Raw genomic sequence first — 18,201 nt, forward strand, 5'->3', positions numbered from 1 at the left:
TCAGTGAGTTCTTCAGAAAGGGTTACTGGGAAAATCAACAATCTGGGAGATGAAATGTGTGATATCAACAAAATGTCACAACACCACAGACATTTAAGAAACTAAGAGTTGCTAGTAAACATAAGCATGCTATCTGATCCACCAAGTCATTTCTTATTTGTTTGAGCTTTACTGTTAGTTCGTTGTGTCTAAATATGCCTGTTTTGTGCAGAAAGCAGATTGAAAGGGTTTAGGCATTTAGGACACTTCCATTTTACTCATGACTTATCCTTATACTCCTATTCATTCACTATAATCTTAGAAAACAGTGGTGATCTCTCACACTTTTAGATTTAAAACTTAGTAGTTTACACTATTGTAATACAAATAGTTTTGTTCTCTCAAGACTGTTAAGAAAAGGATAGAGTAGCTTCTCACATCTATCTATAAAGTTCATTTAAAATGAAACAATGATAGTTTTATTTTAAAAAATGTGTGTGCTGAAAGACTTCTTTACTTACCTCTCCAGACACAAACTCCTCCACAACTGCTCCTATGCTGGGTGTGGAAAAAGTTTTTTCTGATGGTGAGAAAAGTGCGCTCCCTACTGTTCCTATTCTGTAGCTACAAGTGGGGTAAACTCCCCAGTAGAGAAATGTGCTTGTTGATCATCATGTCACCTCTAAATTCCAAAATAAGAGACGAATTTCCGTAAATGTTGTTGTGGAAGAGAAGTAATTTTAAAAAGATATCCTGAAGTCCATGACTCAACCTTTTCAGTAAGTCTCTACATTGATTCTAATGGTTTTCTACCATAGCAGATAATTAGTAGTTCATTGATATATTGTCTATCTTTAAAGTAACTACAATAATCTTATGATCTATGCATAGAAATATATATTCTTCTTTAAATGAAGTGAAGAGAAAATGAAAATAGCATGCTGAGTATATATCCATTTTCAATGGATATATACCAGATTTTATTTTATTTTTTTGCATAAGGATTTCTGTGTGATAAATCAGTTAGTCAGTAGGGCAAAATATAAACACCCATTTACAGCTAAGGCTAATACAGAGCGTCTAATGGATATAAAAAATGCTAATGTAAATGTGGTGGGAGGAAGCCAGGGTGGAGAGAGAACATGCTGACTCAACACAGGACAGATATGAACCCTGAGACCTTCTTAATGCAGGAAAATGTAAATGATTGCAAATCACACTAACCATGGAAGTACAATTCCTCTAATTCTTAGTTTACCTTACATCTAGGATTTTAATTGATAACAAAAGTATTAAAAACTAACCATTAATAATATAGAATATTTCAAACAATATGAATATAAAGTATTAAAGAATTTATAAGGGGATATGTTTTACTGTTATGAAATGTGTCACTCATCTTAATCGGAGTAAAACAACCTCCAGCATACATTTCAGAGATTGCCAATATTCCTGTGAATTATCTATGTATTCTTCTCTTTGTTTTGTGCATAAAGATATGCAGTCTTTACAAAAAGAAGAAAAGGTTATGTGAAAGCAAATCAGTTACGTGATGACTATTCAGCTATCTTAGGAGCAAAAAATAAAAGCAGAATCTCTGGTAAAAATTGCATGGACAATCTCCATTGTATTAGCAATTTCAAATCTTTTTAAAATCTATTAATAATGTGCATCTTTAATTTCATATTTCTAGTTAGATTCTAAGTAAATCGGTACATGTTTGAGTAGAAAATGATAAATAAATAAATAAATAAATAAACAAACAAACAAAAAGCCTTTCTAGGCTATTAGGTTTATTTGGGATGTGCAGCACTGAAGATCTCAAATCACATGGAGATTGGATCCTCAAATCCTGGCTCACTGAGAGGTGTCTCACCACCATATACCATATTTGATTAATTTTTAAGTATCTGTACCTTGGGAAAGGTAACATTTGGTCAGTGTTGAGACATTGCCTTAAAATTGAAGTCCCAGGAATTTTAGAAGTTAGATTAAAAAATGAGTTAAGAGACTTTGACTTAGACAGATTTATTTTGTCATTTTACACGAGTGTATACAAAAAGAAATTTTGTTTAAAACAGCTCTAGACAATTTCATTTTTTAAACTGCAGCCTTAAAAACAGTATTAAATACATAAAAAAGGGTTATATAAACATATGACTGTATATTTTCAGTTCTAACATTAATAATAATAATAATTTTTTTGTTAAAGATCTTATATAAAGATACTGGTAGAAGCCAAAACCATCCGAGTCTCTGGACATGATCCCATTGCTAGACAGCTAATTACAGTAAAACGGAGACACGGAGACAGATACAGAGAAGAGATTTGATGTTTAGAAGCTTTGTCTTCTTAAAGACAGAGCTAACTTATTTTTTTGAAGCTGATTTGATTCCTTCATTGCAAGAAGAAGAAAACCGTTTTGCTCTGATAAGTGGTATAAGGCTTTTAATAACTATTCTTTTAGTTTTTTCACTGTTGATACCATTCTTTTTAAATCATTCTTATATTCTAAGTGAAGTCAAAACATTTTACTGTATTTAAAGATATGTATTTACAAATATGAATGCTGCACATTTACACTACAAGTCACATTTGCCTAATAAATTCATACTGAGCTGAGTATGTCAGAGGCAACATGGGGTTCAGTGTGTTGCCCAAGGACACTTTGATCCCAGCCGTTATCACATGAGTCAACATCCCCCACTTCTACAGTTTGGTTGAAGGTTAACATACCGTCTTTGACATGAATGTTATTCCAGTTTGAGATTTTAGAAATGTGTCTGAACTATTCTGTTTTCAAGGGCATTAGAAATATTACTTATATGTCAAAAGCAAGAACACATCCAAAAAATGTAGTTACAAGGTCAAGCGTTATTTTTTTTATGTTTTTTGTTTTGTTTTTTTAAGAGCAAAAGTATGGTTCAAGTAAAAAAAAAAAAACATGAAAAGCTCAAAGAAGACAACAACTAATACACGTCAAAACTGGATGGAAAATTAATAAAGAAGGCTAACAGTAAAGCACTTGACCCTAATAAGAATTTCTTGATTGTTACAGATGGCAACAAAATAAATACATTTGAATATTTATTAGCAATGTACACAGAGACAAACTGCAAAACAAAAGAATATTTTTTCTGTGACCTTCAGCTGACTCTTCAAAGGAATATCTTCGTAAGATAGTGACAGATAACCAACCCTGATTATCTGAGCACATCGCTTCCAGGTGACAGCAGCCCATACGAATCAAAGGAGACACAAAGGGGATAGAAAGGAACTCCTGTTCTCTGGGGACCTGTTGTAGATTAAGGGAGAGAAAAATCAATATAATTTCTGAAACCTCAGAGCGATCACAAAATCCATTCAGTATCCAGTGTGACTGTGCGATATGAATAATGAATATCTTTTTTTATCTTACGTGCTATTCATGCCAAACATTATTTGGCATACAGGCAGGCAGAGGTAAATATCATTGTGTACCTCTTCTTTTAACTTTTGTCTTTTTTCACAAGAGATTTAGACAACAAAATCTAAGGACAATCGCACTGAAACAACAGCTGCTGGAGGAGAAAGTGCTTAATGAATCATTTTAAGAAACATGAAAAAAAGGAAAACCCATCTCCAGTTGTTCATGTACTATTTCATAATGATCCCTTTTAGTATTTAGCATAAACATCACAATATCACATCGAACAAGCATCTCATTCATTTTACAATGAATAATGTTTCAGGGTTGTTTTGGTGAGGTGTCTGTAAGACGAGGCAAGTTCTTTATATAGCACAATCAGTACAAAGACAATTCAATGTCGTTTAGATGAATTAAACAATAAAATAAAAGGAAAGTAAAGGCAGTATAAAATCAAGTAAAGATAAAAGCAGGCAGTTAAGTAAATAAAACAGCTGGACCACCAACATAAACTAATGATCCCTCAGTTAACAGTTAAATTTAACTGTTAAAGGCAGCTCTAAACAAATTGGTTTTTAACGTTGACTTTGAAAGCAGAAACTTTTTTTAAAGAATCGGTGTAATAAATAGACCCCCCCACCCCCCAAGCATAATATTAAAACAAATCAATCTGACTATTTCTGTACAATAACGTGATGATGATTTCTAGAAAAATCCAAGCCTAAATCCAAGTAGATTTAACCTCTTCTAAAAAAAAAAAAAAAAAAAAAAAAAGCAAGGAGTCTTTCCTATGACTGCCTTTCCCTTACTGCCCAAGAGACTAGGGTTTGATAAAATGCTACAAATAGAGGCCCTTAACCCCTAACCCTCTTTAACCTTTTGGAAATTTTTGTTTATTTGTTAATCGTTTTTTCATGTTATGATCCAATTTTTTGTCTTTGACAAAGAGAGCTGCTTCTGATGTGATTGCTAGTTTTATTCTACCTGTACTGTTTATAGATGAAAAATATGACAATTGGCAAATTATACACACAGCTACATACATGTTCCCCTTAAAGAACCAAGTCTTACAGAAACATGTTAAACATTATATGCAATATTTTACAATGATATTTTAGAAAAAGTATGACAGAAAAGACAGGAACTATGGAAATTACTTCAGGGCTTAAGCTTTTTTAAAAAGAAAAATGGATGGATGAAAAATAAAATTTAAATATTTGAAATATTGTGCTTTTATTTTTTTCATTTTATTATCTAATTAATCTAAAGCACTTTGAATTGTCCATATACTGAATTTTGCTATACAAATAAACTTACCTTGTCTTGCCTTGAAAAAAAAACAAAAGTATTTTAAATATTTTTTGACCTTTTTCAGCTCAGTAATAGATAATATGGTGAACGCCTACAGCTGGGATTATATGTAAAACGTGCATTAGTGTTAAACAATATGAGCATGGAGAAAATTGGAATACAGTCCTTGTTGATAGCATCACTTCTGCTGCTCCCTATGGTAAAGTGCATCTACTCAAAGCTCCTTAACTGTCAGACAAAATTGACTGTCATCACCACGGATGTATTGCTTTGGCATTCAAGTCACAGGACCATCTCTTGCCTGCGCTTTCCTAATGTCCTGCGGTTTTACTTAGGGTCATGCACATGAACCAACATGTTTCATTGATAATATGAAGTTTGACAGACTCTTGGGCTTATGCTGGCATGTCTGCCTCGATCAACCTCTCTTTCAATGACAGAAAAGAAAAAGCAGATAACCAGTGAGTTATTTTCAAGGACAAGAGGACTACTCAAACCTAAAATAATGCACAAGGGAAGTTTGAAAGGTTTCAGACAAACTCCAGGGCTGAATGTCAATTCACTTCAAAGGGAAAAATAAAAAGACACCGAACTACGTTTCGTATTGCGTTTACACAAAGGATTTAGAGGCTTTATCCACCTACTTTCAAAGCGCTGCAGACACCTTGGCGCTTATCAGCATAAGGCAGCCTATATTAAGCTGACAGTTTTGTTCTCCCTTGGAGGTTTAACCTGCACCTTAGAGATTGTTTGAATTGTCAGACTCTAAAGGTGGAACAAACACCTGCTTAATTAATGTGAGTAAATTAGATACTATTATGCTCCTCCGGGTGCTCTTTTAATGGTATGCAAAGCCGCAGCACAAGAAATCTTTGACACAAATCAGAATATTTGACGAAACTGTCGGAAATCTCTGCTTTAAAGTTTACTTATCTGTCTATGGTTTTCATACGTGTGTTAAATCCTTGCAAAAGATGAAAGGGAACTAATCAATCTCTCAAAACATATGTTTGCAAGTATTGCAAAGTATTCATAGCTGTTTTACCTTTTTACAATTTGTCAAACTAGGTTCTAAAACTGTTGGGGTATTTATGTTATAGACCAAAATTAAGCATGTATAGCAACTATGAAATAGAAGGAAACTTAAACATCCCTTTCAACTTGTTTTTTTAAAGGCACTCTAAAAAATTGTAATGGGAATTTTTATTGAGGCCACTATGATATGCTGCCTCTTACCAATCGCTTTTAATTCAATTAGAATAAATAAAAAAAAGTATCAATCCCAAAGTCAAGCAAAGTACTTTAGTAGTTTTTTTTCTCCAAACGGTTGTTGTGAATGTTGATAGCTGTAGGAAGTGGTGGAAAGTACTAGCCTGGGTGCCAGTCCGAACTTAGTCCCGCCCACAAGGTTTGAGTTCGGGGAAGTTCGGTCTGGCTCTGCTCCATAGTAGCGCGAGTATTAAAGCCCACTGTCAGGCGATCCAATCAAATTGTCAGGGCGGGCTTTATACGATGATGGACAGATGATCAAGAGTAACGTAATCAACCACGTGACCAAAGCGCGCTTGGGTGACAACAACAATGGCTGCCGCTGGAGAGTTTGGGTGAGTAGATTCTGCTATTAGGTCTGTTCTAGAAGATATCGACAGCAAATTAAAAGAGGAACAGAGAAACGCGATCAAGTCTCATCTTCTTATTCTAGGCGTGAAACTGCACGCTTTGATTTTTGTGGACAACAACTATGCATCGCTTAACATACGTCACGCACTCCGTTGCTCTTATTGGTTGTAGGTCTATCCAATTGAGTGCAGAGGCATTTTTTTCCCTGGTTCGTTCAAAACACGCCCCATAATCACAGCTCTATGGAGCAGTATCAGACTCATATTCTGACTAGAATTGAGTCGGACTACGTCAGGCTAGGAAAGTACAGTAACAGCAGTTAAGCGAATACTGTGATTAAGTACTTTTTTACAAATTCTTTACTATTTATAACTTTCACTTGACTACATTTCATGGTCAAATATTGTACTTTCTACTCAACTCCATTTTGAGGAAGCTGTTAGTTATTTGTTCCTTTTGGTTCAGCTTAGATTTGTCATTCAATGTTGCTTTTTTTCCTTTCTTTAAATGCAATTTCATCATGTAAGAGAGCAGCTGTAGGACTTAATTTGGTCACCACTGTTGTAGAGATTTGTATGACATTCCACAGGTGTGAGAAATTTTATTATTTGTAGTTTATACATTTTATTAAGGTGTAAGTTGTTACCTTGTGACCAAGGTGTTCAGTAGTATGACTTCTTAAAGAAGAGTTGTTGTTTCCTTGTTGTAATAGATTCAACCTTAAACCTCTATTCCATAGTGAAAGTGTGAGGAGAATCAAGGCACTCCTTTTTTTGTTTTGTTTTTTGTATCGTTTTAAATAAGAAATAATAAAATAGTCCTTCTATTGCTGCATTTTTATGCTAAAATTCTTTACAGGTGGTGAAGAAGCTACAAATGTAGCATATATCAACTCAGTATACTTACGCATTGTAGAATATAACTCCAGACGTTATCTTGATGCCCAAAAACAATGTTAATGCTACATTCAGACTGCAAGCGCTAGAAGCAGCAAAAAGGCTTCTGCTGCATCATTTTTGATGCTTGTACACATTATGGTCCGAGTGCATAGTTTAGTGTGTCCAAATGCGTCTGATGCTTCTTTTGCTCCTGTGTTCAATGGCAGAGAGCAGCTTTGTTATATTTGCTGTTATAAGTGGGTAAAAAGTTGTTTTTATATACTTTTTCAGTAAGAAAGTCCACTTGAAAACTTCATCTGTGCAGTCAGTTCATCAAGATTATGATCCTGCCTTAAAATATTACTCTGCTGTCGGAGCAGCTCAGAGCCCTGTACACTGGCAGTGCGCTGTCACTGGAAATCCCCTTCAACGGCAGCCTCTGGCCTTTGTTGCCTCTTGGGGGTTTTCTGCTACTGTTCGCAGTGGCTTGAAGGTTTTTTTCATATACGTAATCCTAACTACAGGCACCAAAATAATGAACGTATTTTGCAAGTAGTTTTCGACATTTTAAGTTAATTTAGTCGTTAATAAACTGTTTTATAGGAGTGATTATAACACTGTCGGTCTCCCTGTCAGCTCCTAGATCAGCTTCTCTGATTGGGTGATGTGATGCATCTAATGCTAAAGTTCCATTTCAACACCTCCAGCAGCTGCTGCTTTGACAGCGCATCCCCCGCTACAGATGCTCATGAGGCGCTGCCCGGCTGCATCAAGATGTGCTGCTCCTGCTGCTCTAGACGCATTGTAGGACCTTTTGATGTGCCTTGATGCATGTCAACCATAGACTTTGCATGTAAACCAGTTACTTTATGCTACTTCTACAGTGTGCGGTCTGAAAGTAGCATAAGAAGTTTTAACTTATTTAAATAAAATGAGAGAAGTTATTGTGGTCTGAATTCCACATTGCTTACTGGCAATGCATATTTTGCACATGCTCCTTGGAGCTCTGTGGACTTCACTCCTAGGTGGAGTGAAAATATTGTAAATTAGGAGGACAGGGAGGTTTGCACTTGCAGCACAGTGGAGCGGGGCAGAATAAAGCCGAGCTGGATCAAGTGTAGATTATGCCTATATGGCTACAAACACAATTCTACATTCCAACTGGATAGCAACAATATATAGTTACCAAATACAATGCAATCATTCAGGTAAAATCATAATTTTGTTTATAAGTCCGAAGTTACTAGATCTAATTTGTGGCTAAACTTTAATTTTATGAAAAGTAATGTGCATAATATGCAAAAGTGATAGAGACAGATGAAAGATAATGTCATTCTACAAAAAACTTAGTGAAGGAAGCTAGCCTGGGTGCCAGTCCGAACTTAGTCCCGCCCACAAGGTTTGAGTTCGGGGAAGTTCTGTCTGGCTCTGCTCCATAGTAGCGCGAGTATTAAAGCCCACTGTCAGGCGATCCAATCAAATTGTCAGGGCGGGCTTTATACGATGATGGACAGATGAGCAAGAGTAACGTTATCAACCACGTGACCAAAGCGCGCTTGGGTGACAACAATAATGGCTGCCGCTGGAGAGTTTGGGTGAGTAGATTCTGCTATTAGGTCTGTTCTAGAAGATATCGACAGCAAATTAATTTTAAAAGAGGAACAGAGAAATGCGATCAAGGCTCATCTTCTTATTCTAGGCGTGCAACTGCATGCTTTGATTTTTGTGGACAACAACTATGCCTCGCTTAAGATACGTCACGCACTCCGTTGCTCTTATTGGTTGTAGGTCTATCCAATTGAGTGCAGAGGCATTTTTTTTCCTGGTTCATTCGAAACACGCCCCATAATCACAGCTCTATGGAGCAGTATCAGACTCATATTCTGACTAGAATTGAGTCGGACTATGTCAGGCTAGAAGGAAGCTTGTTATTTTCAGCTGTTTTTTTTTCAATCATCTTTAATTTTCTCTTCCCTCTCATAATCCACCCTTTGTGTTGTTCCATCTTAAAACATCTAGTAGAAATACTTTACAATTATGAACAAATGGGGCCAAATATAAAAGATCATACTTCCATCTTTAAAAAAAAAAAAACACACCTTGTAAAAATTTGCAGAACAACAATGTCCAGACTTCTTGTATGTACTATAAAAGTGCAGCTAATGCAGAACTAGCTGAAATGTCAAAAGAATGCTTATAGTTTTGACATGTGCCAGACATGTATAACAAGGATAAATACAATAAAAAAAACTAAACAGCAAATTTTATCATCAACACAGAGATGTAATATTTAACAGTATAGACAGGCTATATTTGTAATTCTAAATCCTTTAGTTTGTTAAAGACATGCTACTCGGGATGATTAGGGTGTTTTATAGTCATCTCAGTTGATACAATCTCAAAACCGGAGAAAGATACGGATCAAACTAAGAATAAACAGGTAGATTAGATAAAAGAGGTGTGTTTTGGTATTTAGTAACACAGCAGGAATTTTTTCTGCAATCTTCATGGTGTTTAACATATTTTAAGTTCATTTGCATCTTAGTGATTTCATGCTCCATGATCTGAAGAAAATCCTCCAAGGTCCAGATGTTGTCCCCTCTTGTTTCATTTAACACTGTGTGTGCCGTTGGCAATGTGCCATCTGCTCTAAAGTCTAATCTTGATTAACTGACAATTCTCAACATATTTGTTTCAGAGTTATACTTTTTCATTACAGATATTCGCTCATGCTTTTTGTTGTTTTTATTTTGTTTTGTTAAGTTCACTATTTTTTCTAGTCATATCCTGCTTTTATCTAAAGCTTTGTTTTTAATCTGTTCCATTTGGGGGAGTGTTGGCCTAGTGGGTTGGCGCAGTGCGCTTGTGTTCTGAGAAGGTTGCAAGTACCTTGTTTGATCTCCACAGCATCCATTCTGGGTTCCTGAGCAAGACCCTTAACCACACACTGCTCCGTGGGCGCCACACAATGGCAGCACCCTGCTCCCCAAAGGGATGGGTTAAATGCAGAGTTCATTTTGTTGCTCTGTACTTGTGACAGTGTAATGACAATAAAGTTTAATTATATACTTTCCAGCTCTTATCACACTGCTTTCGCATTTTATTTTTCACTATTTGATTTGTCCTTTGTTTTCTTTCATCCTACTTCTTTTTTTCATGACTTCTCAATTTTCTCTACCTTTCAGTAAACTTTTGTTAATAGTAATTATTGAACATAATTGATCTCACAATGGAGAAATTCACTTCTGCATCATAACCTATCCCCTTAGGGAGCAGGGGGCTGCCACTGTGCGGCGCCTGGGAAGCAGGATTAAAGGTCTTGCTCAGGGACCCAGAGTGCAGGCTGTGGGGATCAAATGGGGTACTTGCAACCTTCTCAGAGAACAAGCGCACTGCTCTAACCACTAGGCCCCCTTTTTTTTAAATAATTATAATAATTGCACATCATTGATCTCACAATGGAGAGATTTTCTTTCTTGACCCTCACTTTCCCCTCCTTTTTCTCTTGCAGAGGATGCTTAATGTCCGTGCTTACTCTTTGCCTTCTTACTTTGAACTTTTAGATGCCTATGGCCACACAATGGAGGGAAGTTTTACATGGTTTTACTGTTTTAAGTAACAGCCACCACGACCCACATTAACCCCAAGTCAGTGCGTGTCTTTTGGCTATGGATCTCTGCAGCTCTGCTCCTCTTGTCTGCCTTACTGATATTCTTGCAAAGCCTTTCAGTTAATGTTAGGTTGATGACCATGCATTGATTGTTTATATAAGCCAAATTCTTTTTAATTCCAGTTCAGCTTCTTAAACTGTAAGCCCGACAAGCTGCTGTTGTTATCCTGAACTCCCACTTACTTTGTAGATCAGAGGCTTTCTTATCAATATGGCCCCTGTGATGAGAATACAAAGCAAAACAACTTGATCTTTGGTCCTGAACATTGGGAGACCCTGGAGCGATCTGCTCAGTCCACTCCTCCTCACTTTATTAACACTTACCGTATTTTCACGACTATAAGGCGCACATAAACGTCCTTTTTTCCCCTCAAAATGTGCGGTGCGCCCTATGGTGCGGTGCGCCCTATGTGTGTTGCAACTGCGACTTTTGAGACCACCTCATTGAGCAGATGATGAAAGAGTGGCTGAATGTAAGGAGACCAGGTGGGTTTTTTTCCACTCATCACCACACCATCGCTGTTAATCTGACTCCATGCGTGCCCATCTCACAGCTGATGTGAAAAACATGGTGAAACAAATTAATGCTGTGCTCGCTGTGAACCGGACGCAGCAGGTGCAGCAGAAGCAGCGAGTTTACATGCAAAGTCAACGGTTGACGAGCGTATAGACGCAGCAAAAGGTCCCGCAGCGCAGCAGGTGCAGCAGAAGCAGCGAGTTTACATGCAAAGTCAACGGTTTGACTAGGGTATAGACGCAGCAAAAGGTCCCGCAGCGCGTTTTGAGCGAGTCGGGAGCGCACCGCCAACGCGCTGCTGCTGCTCGAGATGGAAAAAATTGAAGTTTTGCTGCTGGAAGCGCCGCATCAACGAATCAGAGAAGCTGATCTGGGAGCTGACAGCGAGACCGACACATCGCTCTGATGACATATGATTTTAAAGCAAATGAAAGGGCTGGATGGATAAGGAGATGATGAAAGCGTGGCTGAGGGAGGTGTAGGCTATGTGAGGAGACCAGGTGGTTTTTTTTCCATGCATCACCATCGCTTTTAATATGTGACTCCATGCTTGCCCATCTCACAGCTGATGTGAAAAACATGGTGAAAAAAAATAAACGCTGTGCTCGCCGTTATCTCGGGGGTCTGACAAAGGAACTTCAACCGCTCGACATCGGTGTGAGGCGGCCGTTCAAAGTAAGGCTGCGAGCGGCGTGGGAGCGATGGATGACAGACGGAGACCACAGTTTCAGGATAAGTGGAAGGCAGCGCCGGGCAAGTTACGCCACAGTTTGCGGATGGATTGCAGATGGACTAACGTGTCTGCTGGCTCTGTTGTTCAAGCTTTTGCAAAAGCCGGCATTATTTCTGAGGAGCTGCGCTGCATGGAAAGTGACTCTGACAGCGAAGAAGGGGAAACTGGCATGTCTGATTTAGCGCAGCTGTTTAATTCAGAAACAGAGGATGATGACTTTGATGGGTTTGATTAATACTTTGTAATAAATACATGAATAAAGCACAATCATACTCAGTTTTGCTCCCGCTCTATTTTTCTACCTGAAAACTTAATTCAACAGCAGCCTCTGGGCCGGGTCTCCTCCTCTTCACCGCGGCGGCTGGCAGGTGTTTTTTCATCTAAATAATCTAAATCTTGCAGCTATATTTGCTGTGATCAGTGGGAATAAAGTAGTTTTAATATGTTTTTAAGTGAGAAAATACACCTGAAAACTTCATAATTGCAGTCAGTTCATCCAGATTATCTATTTCTGTCGGAGGCTCTCAGGGAACCCACTTACCCGCGGTGCACCGGACAGCAGAAATCCATTCATCAGCAGCCTCTGGGCCTGGTTCGCCTCCGGGTTCACCGGCCGGCTGCGGAGCGTGTTTTTCATCTAAATAATTTAAACTGCAGGCACCAGGATACCAGTATAAAAGCGAACATATTCCAGTCGGCAGGTTCAGGATTTTAAGTTAAGTTAGGAGTAAATCACAGCGCGACTGTCATCAGCGATGTGTCTGTCTCATGGCCAGCACCCAGGTTGATTAATACTTAGTAATAAATACATGAATAAAGCACCCCCAGTCTACTCAGTTTGCCCCCGCTGTGTATTTTTAAATACGCAGTAGATGTATTTAAAGGTAGTAGAGGACATGTACTGTATATAAAAAACGCGCCCTATAGTCCGGTGCGCCTTATGTGTGTGTTAAATACAGAAATGGGACACATATGAGAGTGCGCCGCTTTTAGTCGGTGCGCCTTATGGTCGTGAAAATACGGTTAAGTGCTCTGCTATCCACTTCACCAACCTTTATTTGAAGGATACCAGAGGTTACTGCAAGTGGGTCTCATCAAAGACACGACAAGACTACCTACAGAGAGGTGATTCACCACCTTACCACCTGAAAAACCTGGTGGAGTTCAAGCAATATTTTGACTGAACACCAGCAGAACCAGTTTGTTACTTGATTTGAAGAGAAAGCAATTTGAACAATAAATCCACCTGCTCTTCATAAAGGAAAGACATAAAGCGTATTGAGGCATCATAGTTCAAAGCCTTTTGTGTTTTCTATGACCTGTCCTAGATGAAGGACATTCTTGGCCCTGGCATAAAGAAAGCTAAATAGAAAAGATTTTCTTTACACTGAAGGTAGTCAAAATTGCACAGTGTTCGGTGTGGAGCTTAGTCTGATCCATACACACTGAGCAAGTTTAAAAAGAAAAAAACGAGGAGAGAAGCCAATTCTCTGCTGATTCCTTCCACCTGTTAAAGAAAAATGATTATTTTAGAAATTTATTACAGTTAATTTATGGCATGTGTAAACACTCTTCAACTTGAACATATTTCTTAATTTTGAACAAGGCTGTGTAAAGATTTAAAACTACTAATGGGTAAGTTATTTAGAGCACCATACCATTAAAATGCAGTATCTCCTCGGGGGTTAGCGCGTACTTATTTAAGCCTGCAGGAGAGATTTCTGGGCTTGGTTTACAGAAAGGGCAAAAAAAAAATGTCTTCCAGAATAAACAAACCATGGAAAGGTGCGGCCCCCGCAGTTCCACAGAGCTGTCTGTGAGAGTTATCTTGTGTTTTATGACTTTAAGAATTCTAGATGCCAGGACAAGCTTTCCGCCTTTTTTGTTAAAACTAAAGAAAGCAAATGACCCCCGATGTTTGCAGAATTAAGGGAAGCCCTAGCAGTGTCAGAGATGCTTTTGGTTGGAGGTTTCCGAGGGCAGCCCTTTTTGAATGGATTAGATACAGGGATAAAGCTTTCTAATAGCAGTTTACAGATCAGATTTGGCTCTTGCAAAACTCTAAAGATGTCTTGTCGTCTTGCTTTCTTTCCTCTATGTTCAGGTAATGGAATGTTTGTCTCTGTTGTTTCTGCAGTTTCTGGTGTAGGTTTGTGCATTTTCTTATTTCTAAGTTTATGCATTGTCTTATATTGGATTAAACTCTGTAATTCTGTGATGTCAACACGCCTTGCTGGTTTTCATATTACCAAACGCAGCTCGCCGGGTGGACCTGGAGAGGGAAGAAAATGAAAAGGCCAACCTTTTTCCAAAGTTAACTATGTTAGAATATTTTCTTCCTTTACACACCCTATCCAGACCCTGTTTGTAGCACTGCCTTAAGGATGGTAACGTCCATACATTTTTTCTTTTCTTACACTGTAAGCAATTGCTGTAAATTTACAGCAAATTTTCAACACTAATAATACTGTTTTCATGTTTAACAGTTCAGTACTGTAGTAAGCAATGCATTGTGGGCTTCTTAACTTCGGAGCAACAGGACAGAGGCCGTAAACGGTATGCGGCTGTTTTAAATAACTGGATACTACAGTATTTTCCGGAAATTTTCCAAAAAGACGACTGCAGAGCACACAACATGCTTACCATCTGTCTTCATCACAAAGATTCCGGGTGTTGCATCTAAAAAATTTAACGGTACGTAAATCAAAATCTTTTTTTCTTTGCATCTGGGTTTGCTTATTTTATTTTTTATTGCCAACAATGTTACAATGTTACGCTATATGTAAGCTATCAGTGATGCTTAAATTTGAATAGGGTAGTCAATATTCTACTATATTCTACTCTGCTACTCTACTATTTTGTTGTTGTTGTTGTTAAATCTTGGTTAACTATAATATACAGTAGCCGGACGACAGCTTACACACACGCCATGCACCACTTTACTCCACTCTGATCTTAGATAGTTTGATGATTTTAGGTGCTTCATTGGTATACAGTAAATCCAGAGAGAGGGACAAAGCCCAAAAGGGGGAAGGTTGTCTCCAAGAAGGAAAGGTGTGATTCCCAGAAGAAGTCTTCCACAGTCAACACAACGTCTCCATGCTCCTGAAGAAACTCCTTGACTTTGAATGGGACTTCTATATAGATCAGTGTGTTCTCCTTAATTCTGCTGTCTGTCCATGTGTTGTTTCGACATCTGGCATTGCCACATTAAACCACAACAGTTTATTAGTTTTATAAGCATTAGCTTGGAGAATATATTGTACATTCCTGATTGTATAATTGTTTGTTATTGTTTGACAGCGGATCCTCTGGAATAATTCTGCAGAGGAACAGCGGCTAACAAACTGAACATCTCTCCTGGATCCACAAGATTTGAAATCAGGGTGGTTTCACACCACCCCAGATTCCCGGGACTATTACTACTACTATCTCACAGGACTACTTTAAGAAGTAAAGTAAATTTTCTTCCCTAAATGTTCTCTTTTTATTCATATGACTGTAATGATGTATACATCCACATGTTCTAACTGTACTGTAATAGTTTTGAAATGGCCTTGATGCAAAATGTTCTTACGTTTGTTTTCCAAATGTTGTCAATTCTGCATTACAGTATTCTGCATTTTCACAGAAATCAGAAAATACATTGCAGATTGCATAATATACATGTTTTAAGTGGAGTTTAGAGGAAAATTTTAATCTACCTGGCTCTACTATTTTAAGAGGGAAAAACACATGCTGGTTTGCTGAATGTTTTTACTCATAATCAAAAAGGTCTTAATGTTCCTACTTTGAAGTAGTCTTAATAATGTTTAAACTCTTATTTCCTCTGTATTTGTTGTGTTGGTCTTTTTCTTATGTGTGTTAAAGACAATGTTAAATAATATTGACATTGGCTCAAAGTCATTTAGTCAGCTGTCTCTGTTTGCTACTCGAATATCTTCTCAGCATCACCAACACGTTATTTTTTTTCTCAATTTTTTTTAAAGTAGCAATATTCAGTATTATATTGCCTTTTGTAATAAAATTATTTTAATTCTTTTTGATCTTATTGCTTATTTTGCACAACTGTGCAACTGTCTGTAGAATAATGAAGTTCTTATATTGATTGCATGTATTCAAGGTTGATATTTTAGGAAACTGCTAAACTGAATTATTGTAATGTGTATCTACTGTGCCTCTCTACAGTAAACTTAAACAGAATTATATTGTAATTTCCAAATAATAGAAATATGATGCATTTATTTTTTACTGTATTAGACAGTGAAATCATTGAACCGTGAGAAAACAGACTACTACTGTAAAGTCAATTTACGGTATAAAAACCCAAAAATTTACAGTATATCGCTGGTGTCCTAGCTGCCAGCTTCTTACCGTAACTCATAGAAATACAGAAATATACCATATTTCTGGTTTACGGTCTACTACTGTAATATAAATTTACAGATGAATACCGTAAAAAATACGGTATATTGCTGGCGTCTCTGCTGCCAGCTCTTTACTGTTATTTTACAGGACAATTATTTACAGTGTAGATCTTAATCTTCAAATTAGGTCAATCATAAGTGAGGTTAAAGTTCATGTTTCTATTCACTAATTTGTTAAAGTTACTAAGGTTTTTATGCATAGTCATTGCTCCTGAAATGTTGCCCAATGTTACCAATTCTTTTGTCAGAACAGTTTCTCCAAGGCTCTGCCCCCTCTATGCAAATCATCCATAGATTCATTTTTAAATTTGTTTCTAACAAATTACATCAAAAAATGTTGTTTTTTACTCATGGTTATTTATGGATGGTAACGTCCTTTCATTTCAGTAACCAAAACTAGTTCCAATATTGTTGAGCTAGTTCCACCATAAGTCTAATGGGTATGATGGAGAATGTCTAGAGGGACTTAGTGGTTGTCAGGATATGCATTCTTGTTTCTCTTCAGATTGCATAAATCTTTCGCCTTTTACTAAAGATTTTCATGCAGGGGAACAACAAGAGTTATACTAAAGTTTTGATGCCCTACTAAGAGGTAGGGTAATATCAATGTCTTATAATAAAGAGATTTAGTCTTATACTGCAGTTTTAATGCTTGTTTTTGTTCCCAATCAAATCGTGTGATATGTTTAGGCTTTTCTTAGATCTTAATCTTCAGATTAAGTCAATCATAAGTGAGGTTAAAGTTCATGTTTCTATTCCCTAATTTGTTAAAGTTACTAAGGTTTTATGCATAGTCATTGCTCCTGAAATGTTGCCCAATGTTACCAATTCTTTTGTCAGAACAGTTTCTCCAAGGCTCTGCCCCCTCTATGCAAATCGTCCATAGATTCATTTTGATCTATGTCGTTTTTTTTACTCATGGTTATTTAAGGATGGTTACTTCCATACATTTCTGTAACCAAAACTAGTTCCATTATTGTTGAGCTAGTTCCACCATAAGTCAAATGGGTATGATGGAGAATGTCTAGAGGGACTTAGTGGTTGTCAGGATATGCACTCTTCTTTCTCTTCAGATCGCTAAATCTTTCGCCTTTTACTAAAGATTTCCGTGCAGAGGAACAACAAGAGTTATACTAAATTTTTGATGCCCTACTAAGAGCTAGGGTGATATCAATGTCTAATAATAAAGAGATTTAGTCTTATACTGCAGTTTTAATGCTCGTTTTTGTGTCCAATCAAATCGTGTGATATGTTTAGGCTTTTCTTAGGTCAATCATAAGTGAGGTTAAAGTTCATGTTTCTATTCCCTAATTTGTTAAAGTTACTAAAGTTTTATGCATAGTCATTGCTCCTGAAATGTTGCCCAATGTTACCAATTCTTTTGTCAGAACAGTTTCTCCCAAGGCTCTGCCCCTCTATGCAAATCGTCCATAGGTTCATTTTGATCTATGTCGTTTTTTTACTCATGGTTATTTAAGGATGGTTACTTCCATACATTTCTGTAACCAAAACTAGTTCCATTATTCACTGCATGAAAAAATGAGATTTTCGTCCCCGTAAACCCCCGTAAACTCCCGCAGATCTGCCTGATTTTCGTCAGTTTCCGACAATTTGCAACCCGTGCTTGTCCGCGTTTGTCGTGCCACAAATTGTCGGAAT

General features: G+C 37.3%; 2 non-coding genes across 2 annotated transcripts; both read left to right on the plus strand.

Annotated features, from left to right (window-relative positions):
- The first annotated feature begins 17,029 nt into the window (after positions 1-17,029).
- LOC119789904 lies at positions 17,030-17,141 on the plus strand. Its single transcript, XR_005281659.1, has one exon. It is a non-coding gene; the product is annotated as a U5 spliceosomal RNA (small nuclear RNA).
- A 454-nt stretch (positions 17,142-17,595) lies between these two features.
- On the plus strand, positions 17,596-17,708 carry LOC119789903. The gene has a single exon (XR_005281658.1). It is a non-coding gene; the product is annotated as a U5 spliceosomal RNA (small nuclear RNA).
- The last annotated feature ends 493 nt before the right edge of the window (positions 17,709-18,201 follow it).

The sequence above is a fragment of the Cyprinodon tularosa genome, unplaced genomic scaffold, assembly GCF_016077235.1.
Source record: "Cyprinodon tularosa strain WSP-4 unplaced genomic scaffold, ASM1607723v1 ctg35, whole genome shotgun sequence".
NCBI classification, from domain to species: Eukaryota; Metazoa; Chordata; class Actinopteri; order Cyprinodontiformes; family Cyprinodontidae; genus Cyprinodon; species Cyprinodon tularosa.